Source organism: Adiantum capillus-veneris, chromosome 15 (genome assembly GCF_014529385.1).
Source record: "Adiantum capillus-veneris isolate H3 chromosome 15, ASM1452938v2, whole genome shotgun sequence".
In the NCBI taxonomy this organism is placed as follows: Eukaryota; Viridiplantae; Streptophyta; class Polypodiopsida; order Polypodiales; family Pteridaceae; genus Adiantum; species Adiantum capillus-veneris.
Window position 1 is genome coordinate 141,261,978 of NC_140945.1, and position 19,419 is coordinate 141,281,396.

The window sequence follows — 19,419 nt, forward strand, 5'->3', positions numbered from 1 at the left end:
CAATGCCAAATTCAGCAGAAGTGGTCCCAAAAAGGTGCACCCCAGTCCGCTCTGCAACTTCCGCTTCATGGTGCAAGCCGTTTGAGGCTCGAGCCGGTGTGCACGAGCTCGTTTTCTCCTGCCTGCGCCGTTGTCTGCCCGCCATCTCCCCTTGTCCATTGGCTTCACAACCTAATTAAAATTAGGGTGGCATTTTTAATTCATGTGGGCAACCGGTCTTATTGGGTGGCCCTTTTAGGTTATGGCCCTTGGGCACCATTTGAAGGGCATCACATTTTGCATACATATTGGCCGTAGCAATGCCTTGCATGACACCACTTTCCAACATCCCCTGACTAGCAATAGCACCGTGAATTCTGCTGCCACCTTGTGTGTCAAATGCCACCACAACCTTCAAGACACAAGTATCTTCTTGACCTTGCCTTGTTGGGTATATCCCGCAGCCAATGCATTCCAAGAGACCACATTCCGCACACGAGACTCCTCAAAGAAATTACTACTCATGCATTCCAAAACCTGGACAAAAGACAAAAACTCCCAGCCGAGACACCAGCTCAGCCGACCGGACCGGTACAGAACCGGTCCCCAGTGAATCTTCAATGACCAATATCTTGGTGACCAAACTCCGATAACTGATTTGAAAAGACCGATGTGCTCCACAAAGTGAGCACTTCAAGCCCACACATTCATATAATCTTTGACACTTTATCAGCACAACTGCCCAATCCGGTATAGATGTGCTCCTGATTCAACTTCAAACTGACATAACTTCCTATCCGTAGCTCCAATTGACGAGCCATAAAGACAAGCCTGTAGAGCACTTCAAGTGCTTCAATTCTGATCAATAAGATCCCAGATATGACCACTTCAAGCATTAACAAGACATATTTTAGCCATTTAGAGCCGCATCCAACATGCTTTTGGCTTAGAATTGGCTTGTTATCAAGCCCTTATTATTGCTGAATAATCATATAGGATTCAAATAAACCTGATTGGCATCCCTTTGCTCATTTTCTTGTCATGTAAGCGGAGCTGCACGACAACATAAACTGCTTGAACTCATTGCCGTTGATTCTAAGTTTCGAAGAAAATAGGTGATGTTGGATACTTGTTTGAAAACTTACAAGCCATTGTAGGTTAAGCTTGATGAAATACTGCAATTTCAGACAGTAATAGTTGATTTCTAAGTGCGGAAAAAGACCCGGCCCTTTGCCGATGGTGGCCAAGTATGCTTGCCGATGATGGTCGAGTACGCCTTCGCAGGCTGCGACCACTATGGGTACTCGCCCTAAAGGTATTTTAGGTTTGCCCTAAAATTTTGGGGCGGTCCAATATGGCGAGGCCCAATCTTCCAAACACTGGCGATGGTCGGTAGTGGCTTTGACTGCGAGAAAGAGGGAGAAATTGAGAGAGAGTGCGATGTGGGGCTCGACTGAGGCAGCTCCTGTGATGGGTTTTTGTCTCCTGCCTTGCGCGCACCTGCCGCGCTTGAGGGCGCTCGAGTTGGCCCTCCTCGCCTCTGCTCACTCCCCACAATAGGGTCGGATCCCGCAAAGGCCAGAGTCCTCGACACTCCCTGCTAAGTGGCCATGCCTGCTGTTCGGCTCCCCGTGGCTTGCATGACATGCAAAAAGTGTGTAGCTCTCCACACTTGTGTCCCAAAAAGAGTGGCTCTTGATACCATTATAAAGCCTAGGGTAGCTAGACCTTAGGATCCTCCTCCCAACCTCCCATTATAGAGGCAGGCTCCTAGCCTCTTGCCCTAGATGGATCCCCTATCCACGTTGCCTAGCCTGGCCCCTGGCCATAGTCCATGACTCCCTGGCCTTGCCCTTGTCTTGACATTACAAGAATTGCATAATCCTATTTTTGGCCAAAATTAACACTTTTATGATTTTTTTGGTGGCTTTTTTGATATCCAAATGCAATTTTGATTGTGTAAGTGGCATGTATAACATAAACCTAATCTTCCTTGAGTTTTGGGAGACCTAATATGCTATATAGCATAGTATATGATGATGGTTGAGTTTTTTGATTGCTAAAGAATATGAGACATTTTAGTGTAGCAAGTATAGCTTTCTCAATATTGCTAGTTTTATAGGCCAATTGTGTGTATTTTGTAGGTAGTAACCATATCTAATCGTAAAGTACCAATTTGTCTAGATATTGAGTAGTTTCTATAGGATTTTAGAGGTCATAATGCTAAACCCAGTTTTTTCATGTTTATTGTATTTAGCACTTCATCATTATCCCCAAGGTTCCACTTAGTAAGATATCCATTATTCTTTTGACATGCTTCATGTCTCCTTTTGTATCCAAATGCCCAAAGAGAAATAAGAAAAAATGTATATAGTATCTGTATTGAGCGTGAGTATAGAAACCTTGATGATAGGTCCGCAGAATAGCAAAAATGCAACTTTTTAATACCTATTTTTTTCCCCAAAAAAAAGTGAGGCAAAAAAAACCGTATTTTTTGATCACCAACCCATTGAAGTTTATGCTTCAATTTGCTTGCATGTGATAGAAGGCTCAATGGTTGCCCGCTTGAACACCTTATTGTGAACAACCTCCTCTACCTTTTTTGATAACCCCTTTGCCACTGAATGATTATGAAAGCCCATGTGTATGGCACATCTTGTTGTGCCATCTCTATCTCGAGGGATAGAGTAGTATATGAATGCTTGACAAGTTTTGATACATTTTGGTGATTCACCACAGTGCTTACAAAGAAGAACTCCATTTTCTTTGTTCAATGGTCCAACAGGTGGCGTAGATTGAAGCTTGCCTTTCCACTGAGTCTCATTCACTGCTCCAAACATAACTACACAAGCACAATTAATGTTATAACACCTTAAGTGTCCACAACACCTACTTATTCTCATTATTCCTTTAAAGGCATCAACATAGATGGTCTTGTATGTTGTCCAAACATGTCCATCAAGCCTTTGCTCCATTCCTTTCATGTTAGAACCATCTTTTCAAGGTGGAAGCTCAAACAAATAGTAGCCATCATATTCAAGCGAAAGCTCATCAAGTTTTTGACTAACTTGTGCTGAAGAAAGAGCAACATGAAGAGAGCTAAATAGTGGAAGCTTCTGAAGACTTGAAAGAATTCTAATTTCCTTTTCTACCAATGTTTGTAATTGTCGCTTTTCTAGCTTGTAAACACCTCCATTGTTATCATGAAGCTTATACCCATGACTTCCATCCTCTAATAAAACTATAGAAAGAGACACAACTATATCATCTATAGAAGTTGCTTCAGATAGAATAATGTCTTGGTCTACAAGTTGAAAATACTCCTTTAGAGCACTAAGACTAATATCACACATCTCTGTGTCATATCAAATTGAGAGAACTCTTTCTTCATATGTAATAAGAACTGAGTGAGGCATTGTAAGAGTGAAGCATCCAGAGACAAATGCAGAGCTCATGACAAGATAGGTTCGATTTTAATATCCAAAGCCAGATCCATAGAAATCATTTTCTTGAGCCTTGAGAAAATGTCGCGAAAAAGGTTGGCATTAGTAATAAATGGGATGGCAATTAAAAAGTTCGTGCAATCATCTGTTTGATAGGGACGGACTAGGATCCATGAGAGATAAAAGAACACAATTCACGAGGAAAGTAAAAGATTCTGTCATAATTTACGCGGAAAGTAGCTTTTGATTTATGTTCACTTAAATTTTAAAACATTTCCTTTTGGTCTATGCTCATTAAAGTTTCAAAGCATTTTTCTGTGAATATCAATTTTAATTTTCAAATATTTTGATTTTTAAATAATATTGTGCAGAAGTCACGCTCTTGGTAGGCGCCAGGTCTCTGTTTTTGCACTCTCCAAGAACTGCTCTCACAGGGGTCTGTGTTATTGCATTTGGAAACGCTATTCTAACAAGGCCGATGAGGAGAAATGAATCATTTTGTTTTCATATGCTCACCAAGGGTTTCATTGTTGCATTTGGAAAAGAAAACCTCAGAGTGCCAGTGAGAGAGGGGACTTTATTTTGCTCACCAAGGGTTTTGTGCTTGCATTTAGAAATGCTTTCATGGGAGCGCTGGTGAGACGTAAGTGTGGAGCTAAAGGCTTTGAGGTTTGAGGTTTTGAGGTTTTGAGTCCTCACTAAGGCATTGAGGTTTGTGTTTGGAAACGCAACTTGGAGAAGCCACGTCAGGAGAGAAGCGTTTGCAGATTTTCGCAGTGGGTAGTTCCAAGCAGTTCACAGATTTTCAGCAAGTGTGTAGATTTTCAGCCAGTGTGCAGATTCCGCCAGTGCGAAGATTCAACAATGTGCAGATTTTAGCCAGTGCGCAGTTCACAATTCTATCAGGCAGTTCAGCTCCCAACACAAGTGAGCAAGCCAAATCATGATAATGTGAAGCGTTTTCAATTAAAATCTATTTTTCGCTCAAATGGTTAGGCTAAGCCATCACTAAAGAATAAATGAGAGAGAGAGAGAGAGAGAGAGAGAGAGAGAGAGAGAGAGAGAGAGAGAGAGAGAGAGAGAGAGAGAGAGAGAGAGAGAGAGAGAGAGAGAGAGAGAGAGAGAGAGAGAGAGAGAGAGAGAGAGAGAGAGAGAGAGAGAGAGAGAGAGAGAGAGAGAGAGAGAGAGAGGCAAGGATGGGATCGTTAGAAATGAAATAGGGTGGGAGTCGGCAATGACTTGGGCTACATGTTCCCTCTAGCTGCCCTCCATTGCAAGTATGTGAGCTGCTATGCATTGCTTATTATGGCAATGGCCGCCAACTCCATGCTGTTGTAGGTATGGCTGCACCTACCTACCTGCTTGTTCCCCAAATGATCCATTACTCTTTTGAGTTATTGAAATTGCAAGTAGGCCTATGGTTGCCTTGGGTTTAACTCCTTGGGTCCATTACTCTTTTGAGTGATTGAAATTGCAAGTAGGCCTATGGTTGCCTTGGGTTTATTTCTTGTGGACGTAACAACTGATTTTCCTTCCTATATTCTCTTATCTCTCACCATCTCAAGCATACCATGATTTGGCTTGCAGTTTGTAGATTTCTGTTAGGCAGTTCAATTCATAGATTTTCTGTCAACGGTAGCTAGTTCACGGCAGTTCAAAGCAAAGTTCAGTTCAGTTCACGACAGCAAGTTCGTAGATTTTCTGTCAAATTCTAGTAGCCAGTTTGCAGATTTAGCCGAGTGCTGTCAGATCAACAGTTGCAAGGTAGGCATGTAAATGTGATGGTGCAGGCTTTGTTAATGTGATCGACATGTGAAATGTGTTGGTGCAGGCTTTGTTAATGAACCCGTAATTAAAGTGATCATCACTCTTTGTTTAAACCACTCTTCATGCATAGAAAAGCTGTGGTGTCCCAAAGTAACTGATGCATGGTAGCCAAAAGTTTCTCGCAAAAAATGGTGTGCTCACCATGGGGTTGGATCTTTCCAAATGCAAGTTTGAAAACTCTGGTGAAGCAATGAATTCATTTATTTTGCTCAAAAAATGACTTCAATGAGAAAGATTTGAAGCAATGTGGTTTCAACTCGAGGCTTTTGATGGTTTTTCTCTTGCAGATTTGCAATGGGAAAATTTGCAAAGAGGAAGACAACAAAGTCGACACCCACTGAGCAAAGTCCCAACAAAAGTTTAAAGAAGAAATTGGCTTTTGTATTAGTTGAAGCTGAAGAGATTGATGTTGACACAAACCCTTTACCTCAACCAACAAATGTCATGCAGGACAAAGATGTAAACTCTGAAGTTATGGAGGATGATGATGAAGATGGAAACAATGCTCTTATAGCATGTAATATCTAGCTAGCTGCAGGTGGTGATGTTATTGGTCATTGCAGGGTATTGCCAGCTGATAGGTGTCCTCGCACACCTCTATGCAGGTTACTGCCACATGCCAAAGTAAGAGGTCTTCGAAAAGATGTCAATTCACTTAAAATTGCATTTGCTACTGATAGCCGTTTTTCGGCTTTCCATAATTGCCATAGTAAGTTAACCCACCCTACCAAAATCATCCAAACACTTTGGCTATCCCTACCATTTCACTGTATATAGGTGTGTGTGAGTTAGGGGACTTTTCCCATATCTTCTTAAAAATCCTATATTAGCTAGTCACTGGGCTAGTTGAGCCAGAAAAATAACAAAAATAAAAAATATAAGTATATTATGGCCCATTTGTGTGTAAATATTTCATTGTATATAGGGCTTAAATATAATGATTTTTCATAATTATTTTGATATTTATTTAAATATTTATACTCAGGTGTGTGTTATTTATGCTATGTACATTAACTCATCATTACCATATTTTTTCTTATCATTTTGCATACTCTTTATTCCATATAAAAATAATTTCATGCAAGCTTCTCTTATTTTTGGTGTAACTCCATCCCAACAAAAATCCAAAAAAACTAGTTTTATTTATGTGTATATTTTTTCACTATTGTGATTTTTTCCTTCCTACATCTATTCTTTATTACTCTCATAAATTAGACCACAAAAAATATTCATCTTTTTATGGTAGACTTATAATGGGAGAGATTTATTTTGACCCCTTTATATTTTTTCCACCTATATTATTTATATTTGACATGTACATATTTTTTAGACCCCTCAATATTTGATTTTCTTAGTTGTACTATTCATTTATATCATGATCTCAACAATATCTTCAATTATAGACCTACCAAATAAGGTCAAGGGTATGTTGCATGCATGCATGCACCATGGGGAGCTCACTCTTGGAGGTATTCAAAAGAATCATCCAAAGAAGGACCTCACAACGACCTTGTGTAGTGGAAAAAATAGACGGTTTTGTTGAATTTTTAAAGATCACATGCTCCCCAAATTTGGAAAGGTGATACAAACAAAAGTTGTAGATCGTGAGCTTAAATTTTATCTCAAATTTTTTCATATTTTTTTGAGTTACGAGCTGTGAGCTATGATTTTATTGGTGGACCCCAGTTTGCCCATGCTATGCAGTCACACTCCCTCTTCCACTTTATCATTTTCCTCTTTAACACACACTCCTCCCTCTCCTTCCCACTCCCAAACCTGCAACTCCTATGTCCTAATTCACCCTCTTCACCATTGCCACATCTCTCACACCTCCATAGCCTTCATCCTCCATTTCTACACCCTATGTGTCCCCCTTTCTCTCTACATATATGTCCATATTACCATACTCTATTCATCTTTGTAAAGAAATTCAAAAAATCAGCAAAAATCCAAGGATAACCTCTGCAAATGAAGGCTTTTATCATGAATTTTCCAAGGTTTGAAGATAACATAGCTTCATCGACACGCGCTACTTCGCCATGCTGACTGCTTCTTCTACCGGTGCTGTAAAGAGGTGAATGTCAACTTCTCCAAAGCTTCAACCTCTCTTTACAAGCTCATCTCTTCTCTAACTTTTCTCATCATATATCTCACCATTTGGTGAATGATTTTGTAAATATTTTTTAGTGATAATTACTAACTACTAACCACTAACCTTATTGTAAAATGCACCCTCTACTAGAGTAGGCACTCCCAAATTATTCACTCAATCCTCTCTCCTATCATCCTCAATAATTCTCTTCCCTTGAGCCCACATCCATGTGACTCAAAGGACAAGAGAGACCCACCCTAAAAAAAAAAAAGCATAATCTTTTATTCCTTCAAATAAACTTGATTAGGCCTAATCCTAATCGGGGCTTCTAAAACCTATAAATAGAGCCCTTCTCTCCCTTGTAAATTATCACATGATCACACTACACCACACCATTCTCAACACATAACACACCACTCTTCAAGCCTAGTTGTGTAGAGTGTGTGCATTGTGAGTGCTCTATTCCATCACTACACATAGGTGCATGGAGAAGCTTGAAGTTAGTTATGCCATCTAGAGGAGTGGAGTGATACTATACTCTGCAATCACACTTGTAGCCTACTCTTGTCCATAAATAAGATTCATAGTTTTGGGTGCAATTGTATGCTGCAACTACGACTCTTCTCTCCAAATTGACTTGATAAGTTGGCTCATCAGGTGGTTGAAGGCATATTGTCCTTGAAGTTTGTTGTGCCATTTCATGCTTGGTGGTTTGAGGGCTTGTTGAATTGTTTGCCTAAAAGGTCAATTGTAAGAGGGTGCTCGGTGAGAGGGCTCCCGTGACCTTAAGACAATTTGTGTATTGGCAACAAGGTCAAGTTTTGTGTTGTCTCTCTATTTCTCATCAAGCTTTGTGTGCATCTAGTCTTTAAGGCTAAGATTGAGTTGCTCAAGTTGATTTGTGCTCTTTACCTCTCTCTGGCATGGTGAATGTTTGTGTTTGGTGTGTGTGGCTATCTTGCATTCCCCTCTCTTTGTGCGTTTGAGTACAAGGAGATATCACGTGCGTCCTAGTTCGCATCTACAACTAGGTGGTGCCCCTTTTCTTGTTTGGTTTCTGGCTGTGGGTTGTTGTTGTCTCTGATTGTGCTTGCCCCAGCCCCAATTGAGCAGCACGGGAGCCTCGAAGGGTGTTTAGAGGCCGCTCTTCTTGTTGCCCGCCCCGGACCGCCTCACTACAAAGAACTATATGCCAGAGAAGGGAATGTTTGTTGTCTCCACTTGTCTTTGAAATGGGAAAGAAACCTTGGTAATAGATATCATTAAGGCTTCTTGGGATCCTATGTGGCTGGAAGCAGATATGGAGTTTGAAAAAGATGTATCCTTAAAACGAGAGCTGAAATTTATGTCAAAGAAAATGTCTTTTGTGTGGGAGGGGAATCACAGGACAAAGGGTTGGATGGAAGTTATAACCGAACTTCTTAAAGAGGATAAATCAGGACATGTGAGAGTTATGTGCACTCTCATTGATCCAAGGAAGGCTTCAGAGATAGCCCTTCTTGCTTCTTTGCAACGCATGAATGTGTAAGTTACTTTTTCTTGTAATTTTGGTTGTGCATTGTTCTCTCAAAGGTTTAATTAATAAGTTATCATATCCTTCTTTATGCAATAGGCTAAATGAACATGCAGTGATTAAACCATTGCTTCGAGATGTGCTAATTAACACCAACAACATATGTGGGAGTGATACAAAAGAGTATATTGAGTCTTTAAAAGAGGAGGAGAATAAGTTAGCCAGAGGTTGCAGAAGCAAAGAGTCACGGTTTTCATTTTTGAGCGGTTACTTGGCAAGGCTTGTGTTTCAGGTACTTAATTAAACTTTTTTTTTGTATAGATAGATTTGGTGTATGCAATTATAACTTTTATTTGTGAGCTATGTAAAGGTTAAATATAACAAGGAAGTTGCATCGGCAACGGAAACAATTGAAAGAACTATGCTAGAAGAACAAAGGGAGGATACGTTATGAAAGGAGAAGTCGAAGATTCAGAAACGAATTTCGGATAGAATTGGCAAGGTGTGTTTATTTTCACAAAACAAGTAATTGAGCTTATTTTTCATTTTGAGAATTTAGGTGTATATAATTAAACACTTGTCAGGTTTTACTTTGCATACATCCCAAACTGGGTGAGGAATGGAAAAAGACATTGTTTGATTTGCAATTTGAGGGTAAAGACTCATATGTGACATTGGAGAAACTTAGAATGCTTGCAACTCCTGATTTACAATCTGAAAAAAGAGTTAGAATTTTGAAACTATTAGAAGCTCCAAGAATTACAAGGGAGAAAAAGCTAATTTTAAAGGGTAAGTCAATTTATCATTTAGAAATATTGGAAGACATTGGTATGTCTAAATGCTAAATTCATGTTTTTGCATGTTAATTTGTGACAATTGGTTGGTGAGAGAAATCTTTTTGGATAGGGTTGAGCGTGGCCATGTCCTTACTTGAAACTTCACTTGAAAGCATGGAGGAGCCACCGACAACGCCACTAGACCCTACTTTAAGAAAGTATTTTGATGGAGTGAAGTTGGAAGCCCATAAGTATATGTTTCAAATGTTGAGAAGTAGGGATGCAAGAGGGGATCTCAAATAAGGAAAAAGTGGTAATGAGACAAAGGAGAATAAGTCCATGGAACTTGAAAAAGTGGCACAACGTGTTGTTTTTAGGTAAATTGAATGCTCTTTTTAGCTTTAATTCTTTTTGGTGTGCATTGATGTGAATTTTTTTCTGAATATGTGTGTCTATTTTAGGTTTTTTAAACACCTTGTTGTGAAGAAGTTGCTTGGTGAAATACCAGTGTTTGCAAGGCATGGTATAAAGTGGGTGACTCTCCTCTATGCATGTTTCCTTCTATCATGCAAGGATTGAGTAAATAGGAGATAGAAACCTGTCCATGGTGGATAGACTTTCCTTCGGGGAATCGTTTGGAGGAGGAGATTGATATGTATGAATTGCATGCTGGTAAGAGATCCATAGCTTCTACGGCTACTTTGGACAAAGAGGCTACAAAGAAAGCATCAAAGAAAGACATCACTAGCAAATCAAGAGGTTAGTCTTTTCTCCTTAAATACAACCATTTGATAAAAGTGTTACAAACTTTTGGGTTCTCTTTGAATGTGTGTTGTTTTATGGGTTTTCTCTATATTAGGTTATGGTGAGTGAGAAAGACATTCATACTCAAGAGATTGCAGAAATTCTTGTAGAAAGTGATAATGTATTAGGTGAGTTTTTTAATATAAAAAGCATGATATCTTTGTGTGCTCTTTTTCTTTCCTAAAGAGTATTTATGTGTGTGTGTAACTTGCAGAAGACTCAACTCTTGCAAAGGAATTTGTGACATATATTCACAATGGGCCATCAAACAAAATCTTATAGAGACACATGTTCTGAATCTATTTTTGGATGTTGTGTTGGTGATTATATTGAAATGGGTAGAGATTTTGAGAAAGGAAGAAAGAATGAGACATGTGGAAAGATGCATGAGTTTTTCAGCTTGCATGCTTATAAAGACCATCATTATCATCATGGAGGGAATAAAGTGAAATGGGCAGCAGGACTTGTTTTGATAGACTTTCCCACAAGTATGGTGGGAATAGATGTTGGCGAGAAGGCTCCTTTGTGGGATATGTTGAGAGAGGATCATGTACGCTATGGTATCTCCATAGGGGCTGCTAGTCTTACTGATGATGGTTGGTTGGTCATGATTAGCCCATTGGATGGTAATCCTACTTACATTGATTTTTTTTAAAAAGATTTTATTTGTTCTTTTCTTTTTTGAAAATTTTATGGTTGAAACTTGTAGGTCCTTGCCTCACTTGGATTGAAAAGTATGCATATTGTCAAGATCTAGTCATGGCAAGAAGAGTGGTGATGGGAAGAAAAATACCATATGGAGGTTGCAAACAAGGAGAAAACACTCGCAGTGTGAGTAATTGCATAATATTTGATAATACCAAGCTCTAAAAGTAATGGTTTGATGATTTAATACTAATACTTTTTTATTGTGATGTGCATGATAGGTACGATGCAACATACTCATATTTGCTCATTGAATGGGTTACTATCCAACTTTGTATTTTGAGGATAATAAAGCTCTTTTCAAAGGTAATTCATTGCAAAGTGATGATGATTTTTGGGCTCATTACATGCCTGAAAGAAAGAAGACACAACATCCACAATCCTCTAGATTGATTCGTGGAGCAGTTCAAAAGAGTATGAGCTTCATGGCTTGTGTCCTACGCACTTGTTGTTATCTAGGGGGGTTTAGTGATTGACATGGGTTGTGGTACGACACCCATATCACATGCATCCATGATATTGGGATATACATGCTTTGCTTTTGACAATGATGCATCAATCATCAAGGATTTGGTGGAACCTATTAAGCTATCAAGTGAGAAGAGGCCAATTGCATCAAAGTAAAAAGAACATACAAGAGGAGTGGAGGAGTTTGTGGTCAAACCGCTTGGAAATCCTTTTTTGATGGATGACTAGTAAGTTTTACATTGGGTGTCTCTTAGACCTATGCTGCTTACTTTGGATGCTTACTTGCATGGATATTTGACTTATAAGTAACCTCTTGGTAATTTCTTTATTTAGTTTTTAGTCTTGAGATGGTGGATTGTGTGCCAAAGACATGATGATGTTCTTTGTGGCCTTCTTTTGAAGTTAGCTACTCCTTTTATAATGTAGTTAGTAGCTATAGTATAAATAAGATTGATTTTTAGTCAATGCTCTTTCTTTATGTATGTTTGTTTATCAATGTGTATGTCATGAAAAGTTACTTTTTTCTTTGTGCCTTTATTAAGCTTCAAGATAGGTATCATTGTGGATATAACATTGATTGTTATTGGTGGGAACACTTTCCCAGTACGCTTCCTTTTTATGCAGAGCTTTGCCATCGACAATGGGTACCGACGGACATCAACATTCGGCACCAAATACTTTATGAATGTCATGATAGTCCAAGTGCAGGGCACCCGGGTATTAAAAAGACTTACGCTCTCGTACGACGAAAGTTTTACTGGCCAGGTTTACACGGCTTTGTTCAAGATTATGTCTTGCATTGCCAAACATGTCCAGCTAAACAAAGCAGAGTTCCTGAAGGCAGGAGGACACTTAGATCCTTTGGAGATTCCCAATTGGAAATGGGAAAGTATCTCTATGGATTTTATTGTGGGTTTACCAACCACTATACGAGGTTATGACTCAGTATGGGTGGTCATAGACCGGCTGACTAAACTATGTAGGTTCATTCCAGCCAAATCAATGATTAAGACTCTAGAATTAGCCAAGTTATTTGTGGACAATCTATACAGGTTGTATGGCTGGCCAAGTAACATTGTGAGTGATCGTGATCCCAAGTTTAACAGTCATTTTTGGAGGGATGTGTTTAAATTATTGGGTAAACAACTCAATCTCAGTACAACCGATCATCCAAAAATGGATGGTCAGACTGAACGAGTTAACCAAGTTCTAGAGGATATGCTACACGCATACCTTAGCAAGAAAAAAACAGACTGGGAAGAATATCTACCTCTTCTTGAGTTTGCTTACAATAGTGCTAAGCATGTTACGACTGGATTTAGTCCTTTCATACTCATGTATGGTTTTCAACCTAGGTCACCAGTTACGATGGGGTTGGCAACCAAAAAATTCCAATAGGTTAAGGATTTTCTCCAAGACCATATGGATATGCTGAAACTCGCTCGTCAAAATGTCCGACAAGCACATGATTGGTATAAGAAGTATGCTGATGAGAAACGTCGGCAAGATACCTTTGAGGAAGGGAAGGAAGTATTTTTATGTGTGCTAGAGCATTCAAAAAGTCTGAAAACTGGGCCAACACCTAAATTATCTCCAAGATATTGTGGGCCTTTTAAAATACTCAAGCGAGTTATTGATCGTGCCTAGAAACTATCGCTACCCACACACTCTCGCATCCATCCAGTGTTTCATGTAAGCTGTTTACGTAAGCGATTACATGGGGTGACAATGTCATTGATCAGATTTTGGTCAATTTCGTTGAATCTCCTACCCTACCGCATGAACGTGAACCAATTCTTGACTATCATGATTTACCCACGCGTCATCATGTATGTCAACAAGCTTTAATCAAGTGGAAAGATCGACCTGAGGAAGGTGCCACTTGGGAAAACATTAGTGCTCTTAAAAATAAGTTTCCCACTTTTGTTTTTGAGGACGAAAACTCTTCCTTAAGGGAGGAGTAATGTCAAGACAAGGGCAAGGCCACGGAGTCACGGACTACGGCCAGGGTCCAGGCTAGGCAGTGTGGACAGGAGATCCGTCTAGGGCAAGAGGCTAGGAGCTTGCCTCTATAATGGGAGGTTGGAGGAGGATCCTAAGGTCTAGCTACCCTAGGCTTTATATGTAAGGTTCTCATAACTTTCAATTTTCACACTTAGTTCTCCCTAGAATCATCAGAACATGTTGAGAACTATAAAGGCTTATTCTCTAGAAATCATAACCTCACAAACATGAAGTTTAGAGTGGTATACTTGCAAAACTTTGAAAAAAACAAAAAATAGGACCCATTCACTTTAAAGGCAAATTTTTGTTGATGTTTTTCCAGCTTGGTGTTCGCTATATCTGCAAGATATAATTTAAAAACATAACCGTTGTCAAAAGAGAGGGTAAACTATCAAAATTGTGTCATGACCCTAAACCATTAAAAAATGACATAATCTATAGCAAACAACGATATATTATGATTGCAATCCATACATTGTACAACGAGAGAGGATAACACACAAAGAGAGGGATACAGAGGTGAACATGCCAGGAGTGTGAGAGACGCTCATCACAAGAACTCGAACCTATTATTTGTGTTACATAATACACGCAAACAATTGGAGTATACATGTGAACAACCCAGATTTTGTGAGGTATGCTCAACACAAGTCCTGGGCATTGTTGTAATGTTGATTGACAGTTTAATCAATCTAATTCCCGATGAAGTGTGTGGAATGCACAACACAACCATTAGCAGACAATTTAACAATATGAGATTGTGATCAAACATCGTACATATTTGCATCCAAGACAACATGAAGTCATCTAGTGATGACTGGCGTATCTAAAGATTAAAAAGTACAAGGGCAAGGCGTGTCATGCTAAGATGAAGAGGGCATAGCAATGCATCTCTCCACTCTTAGGTAGACGAATGTAAGCCTCATATTTCTATGTAGTAAGAATGATGATACGGCTTAATATAATTCTTGATGAAGTGTGTGGAACTTTCAACATAAACATCAGTGGTTGAGAACTTAACAATGTTAGATGCAGGACAAAGATCGTATGTATCTATATCCAAGACAACACCAAGTCATCTAGTGATGAACAATGACATGTCTTTGGAGTTCGAAGCACAAGAGTAAACAGTGTGTCACACAGAGATGAAGAGGGCATGAACTATGCATCTCTCCATTCTCTATTTGACGAGCAAAACTCTTGCATTTCTACATGGTATGAATGATGATTTGAGTTGATCTAAAATTGAGAAAACTATAGGTCATTCTGAAGTGAGCGGTGTACGTAGCATCTGGCCTATTGCACTCCACAAGTCGACCACAACAAAATTCTAACTCAGCTCTATGGTGAGAGATATACTACTCCACAAGAGTGAGAATCTAAATTTGTCCTAAAACCATTCCCTGTAGTGAGCCAAGTAGCTGCACAACATGAGACAAGAGTCTAGATTCTACTCACTTATGGAGTGAGCCGGATGGCTACACACTACGAAGTGGCCTATAACATGCAAGCAGACTCTGTGGTGAGAGAAAAACTACTACGCCACAAAGTCTAGCACAACACAGAAATAAAAGTTAGTATAAATTTTAAACAAGCTTAAAATATATACCTCAATAGTCTCTATCTATCTATAGCTCTCCAACTACAATTGCTGATTTTGATCGAAACTGGCAACTATCTTTATATAGATAGATTTTTTGAATCAAAATATCTTTCAAACAAAATATATTTTCATCAAAAATAAAACATATGGCTATTCATGATTATTCGAGATTTTAGCGATAATGTTATACGTATTTTTTTTTGATAGGGGTGTATAAATGCAACCCATTAAAGAAATTAAAATAGATGCCATCCCTACCACTCAAATACTTGCACTAGAAACCGTGTGTGCCATTGAGGATGCATTTCCTTGATTAGTTCTTCTTAGCCAAATCCACCTCTTGGTTCACATGGTTGAGGATATTGCTATATGTGGAGCAGTGCATGCAGGATGTATGTTCTTTTTCGAGAGGTTTTTAAAGACTCTCATAGATTTTGTGCAGCAAGTGTCCCAGCCAGAGGCATGTATGGCCAAAGGGTTGATCATGAAAGAGGCATTTGTTTATATTTCAGATTATTTGGCACAAGTTGATCTCTCAATGCCTCGCATGTGGTCAGACAAGGAGGATGCAAGGATGACTTCACACTTTCCAAGTGGAAAGAGAAAATTATTTAACATGGATATGGATCTATCATGAGTGGTCAACAACTTTTGTATCCTCAATGCAAAGTTTATGACCAAGTGATTGGACTTGTGGACAATGGCAAAGGCAAGGCATTTGCAAGAGAGGGAAGCATGGAAGCAAGATCATGGAGGGAGGAGGGCACCTCAAGTGCCTTGATACCTTGCATATTTCTTTGATCTCATTAGTTCCGAGTGGATTCATGAGAGATTGACAGAAGAAAAAGCATGTGGAGAATACATCACTGACAAAGAATGGGAGTATGCATGAGGTTGCATAGCAAAGGTAGAGTACTCATATGCTTAAACCATATTGTATAGTTTTTTCTTGAATTATCTTTGTAATTGATAAAAGATATTTTATTATTTTGTAGTGCCTTTCCTTTAACTCTATGTGGTCGACACTTTTACACGCCACATTGATGAGCGTCGAACCACCATCATTTGGGAAATTTTGGACTCTCAAATGGGCCCTGTAAGGACTTTGACTTTCTTCCTCTTGTCTAAAACAAGCGCACAATAAACTTTTTACAAATGAGATAAAAAATTGTCAAATCTTTTGGATTTAGAATGTACTCATCAATATCTATCCATTGATATATAGCATGCCATCAGATTCCTTATGTTCTAGAAGATTCTATTCTTTGATGTGACAACTCCATCTTATAAATGGAATCTCTCTCCACATTTCAGCTTGAGTGGGGGTCCATGACCTATATAAATCAACTCCAATTTTTTTGGACTTTGAGAATTTAGAACCTACTTTCTAAGATCTTTCCAATGATATGCTGGTTGAAAGGGTTTTACAAAGTGTTTATGTACTTCACCATGTTGCCCGCTTTGGACAAGAGAGGCAAAGTCAAATCTCCTTATAGGGCCCCTTTGAGAGTCCAAATTTCTCCTAATGGTACTGTGGCATCATGGGAAACTTTGACAGAGATGGTGATGAAGCCAAGTACTGTGGGGCTATTGAAAGGATACTAAAGGTTAATTTTATAACCTTTCATACCTCGGTCTTTGAGTGTAAGTGGTTTGCAAATGTGTCTAGACGGCATGAGAATGGCCTCTACATGGTGGACTCTAGTGTGCATCACACAAGAAGGTAAGAATTTAGTTTTGCCATGCAATTGTGAGCAGGTGAGTGACTATCTTCTTTACCCTTATTTGCTTGTAAAATTAATTATACCAATGTTACTCACTTTGAGCTTCTCTTCTAAATGTCATATATATCCCAAAAACCTGCCAACCAAAACTTTGATTTGTAGTTGTCGTAACACCTCGGGGAAAAACCATTTTTTCCACTAATGAAGTGGAGACCATCTTTGACCCTCTCCCACATACTAATTTGGATGAGAGGGAGATAGAGGAGAGAGAGAGATCAATGATGCAGGTCCCGGACCACGGGTCTCAGCAAGGATGATTGCCATGATGATGAGATGGACAATAAAGAATTCAAAGATGATGAAGCCAACACATCCACAAATGACAATTCTTTTTCTCCCTTTATTGATTTAGGAGCCATGGGCTTAGAATAAGATGACTCTTCTTGTAGAGATCTTTTGGAAGATGATTCATAAACATTTTGTATACTTTAAGTTATGAATTTTTTTTGTTGTGTCATCCATTTATCTCTCTTTCCCCCCTCTTTCTATCTCTAATTTTGTGAAGCATGCTAAATTATGTTAACCAAGTGGGAGTGATTAATTTAATTGAGAACAAAACATCTATAATTTTTTGGAACAATTATTCATAAAAAATAACAAATGCTTTACATTTTTCTAAGAAGCATTGTTTTATTATGAAGCGTTATGGGTGCAAGTGGAGCTAGCATTTTGGGTTCATAGTGCAAGAGTGCTGTGAACAAGGGTTTCTTTATTGTGCTCCTTGCTCAACACCTTTTCATGACAAGAGTTCTCTTTGGTACCCCTACATAAATCCTTTTAGAATATGCAAAGAGTGCATGGATGTAGTTTCTCGGGTGAAATGTGTGTGCGATAGTAGAAGATTTAATAAAGCCAAAAAAAAAAATCCATCGTAAGTAAGAGAATGAGAAAGATTCTTGCAAAAGTGTAGGCCACGTGCACATTGTTGCAAGATAGAGCTTGAAGAAACTAACATAAGTGCTACTGTCTGGTAAAATGTGGGCACGCTATCATGCCCATGCCTCCATAGAAGATGTCGTCCATGTTTGGCTTCTCATCTCTTACAGTGCTTGCTTTACATGGAGGGGCATGCATAAATTTAGGATGGAGCAGGCTCTTCATAGTTTCTTGTTTATCCACATAGCTATATTGTCTCATGTTTTAAATCGTTTTCTTGAAATTTTATTTATGTTGTTTAATTTTTATTAACAAGCATAACAGAGGGAAACACCCAAATTTGAATGTTTAAGTGCTAAAGCGGGGTTTGGTAATAGATATAGTAAATACAACAACAATATTTGCAGTAATATGCGTGGGTATATACATGGTAATATTTGAAATAACTACATGGGATTTAAAGGCCTGGGGATGGGTCAAAATAATGACCGAAGATTTCACAAGTGATTGGGAAAAAGTAGGGAAAAAGAGTTCAAAAAGGAACTGTTTATGATGTAAATGAATAGCAGGGTGAGTCTTCATATGAGGAGATGTTCAAGGTGGAGAAGCCTACTAAGGTCACCAAGTATTATCAACATCAAGCCCTCAAGATTCTTAAGGACAATGAATTCTTACAAGTAGAGAGCAAGCTACTGCAAGTCAATCATAAAGAAGGAGACAAACATACCTTGGTGAAGTTATTTGGATTTGAGAGCTATGTTATGGAGAAGCAAATTTTTAGTAGTTTTCAGAGTTTCGTTTGAGTTCAAAGAAGACTGAAGCAAGTGATGGTAAAGTTAGTGCTCTTGAAGGTGGTCAAGAAGAGAAAGGGAATGAAACTAAAGAGAGTAAGGCTTTGGTGTTCGTGCTTCCACTCATGATCTTGGCAGATTTATGAGCACATGGTGCCTATTGCAACGGTCAAGTATTTTATATTCAAATTTTGTGTTCATTAGGTATAATATCAATTTAAGTTTTTTAAGGTGTCATTTGTGCCATATTATCTTGTGTAGTGTATCTTTCACTCACCGGTTTCCCACAGCCAGCAGCTTGGTGCTGGCCTGGCTCAACTCACAAACATAAAGATCCCCAGACCACTATAAGAGGAAAATTTGAGAACCGCTCCTATTAGTATTGCGGAATAACAAATGAAAAAGGAGAGAGAAAAAATTATGTTAGTGGTAATATTCGCTGCAATAGACATGGCAATGGTTTGTCAGGAATATGCACGGTAATCGTAGTGGGTATATACTCGTGATTATTACCGTGTTCACTGCTACATCCATTACCGTGGCTATTATCGCTAAGCGCCTTTTCAAAAATAAAGGTGCTCATTTGGGCTGCCCAATTTCGAGTGGCCCAAATGAGCACCTTTATTATTAACCTGCATAAAACATGTGAAACATCAATTATTTTTTGGAAAAGTGCACAAAAAAAGATAAACATTAGAGTTTGAATCTACCAGACCTTGACAATTTAGCGTGAAAAAGACCAACAATTTAAAAA

General features: G+C 38.8%; 1 pseudogene; it reads left to right on the forward strand.

Moving 5' to 3' along the window:
• The first annotated feature begins 4,762 nt into the window (after positions 1-4,762).
• Positions 4,763-18,677, forward strand: LOC147441587 (uncharacterized; annotated as a pseudogene).
• The last annotated feature ends 742 nt before the right edge of the window (positions 18,678-19,419 follow it).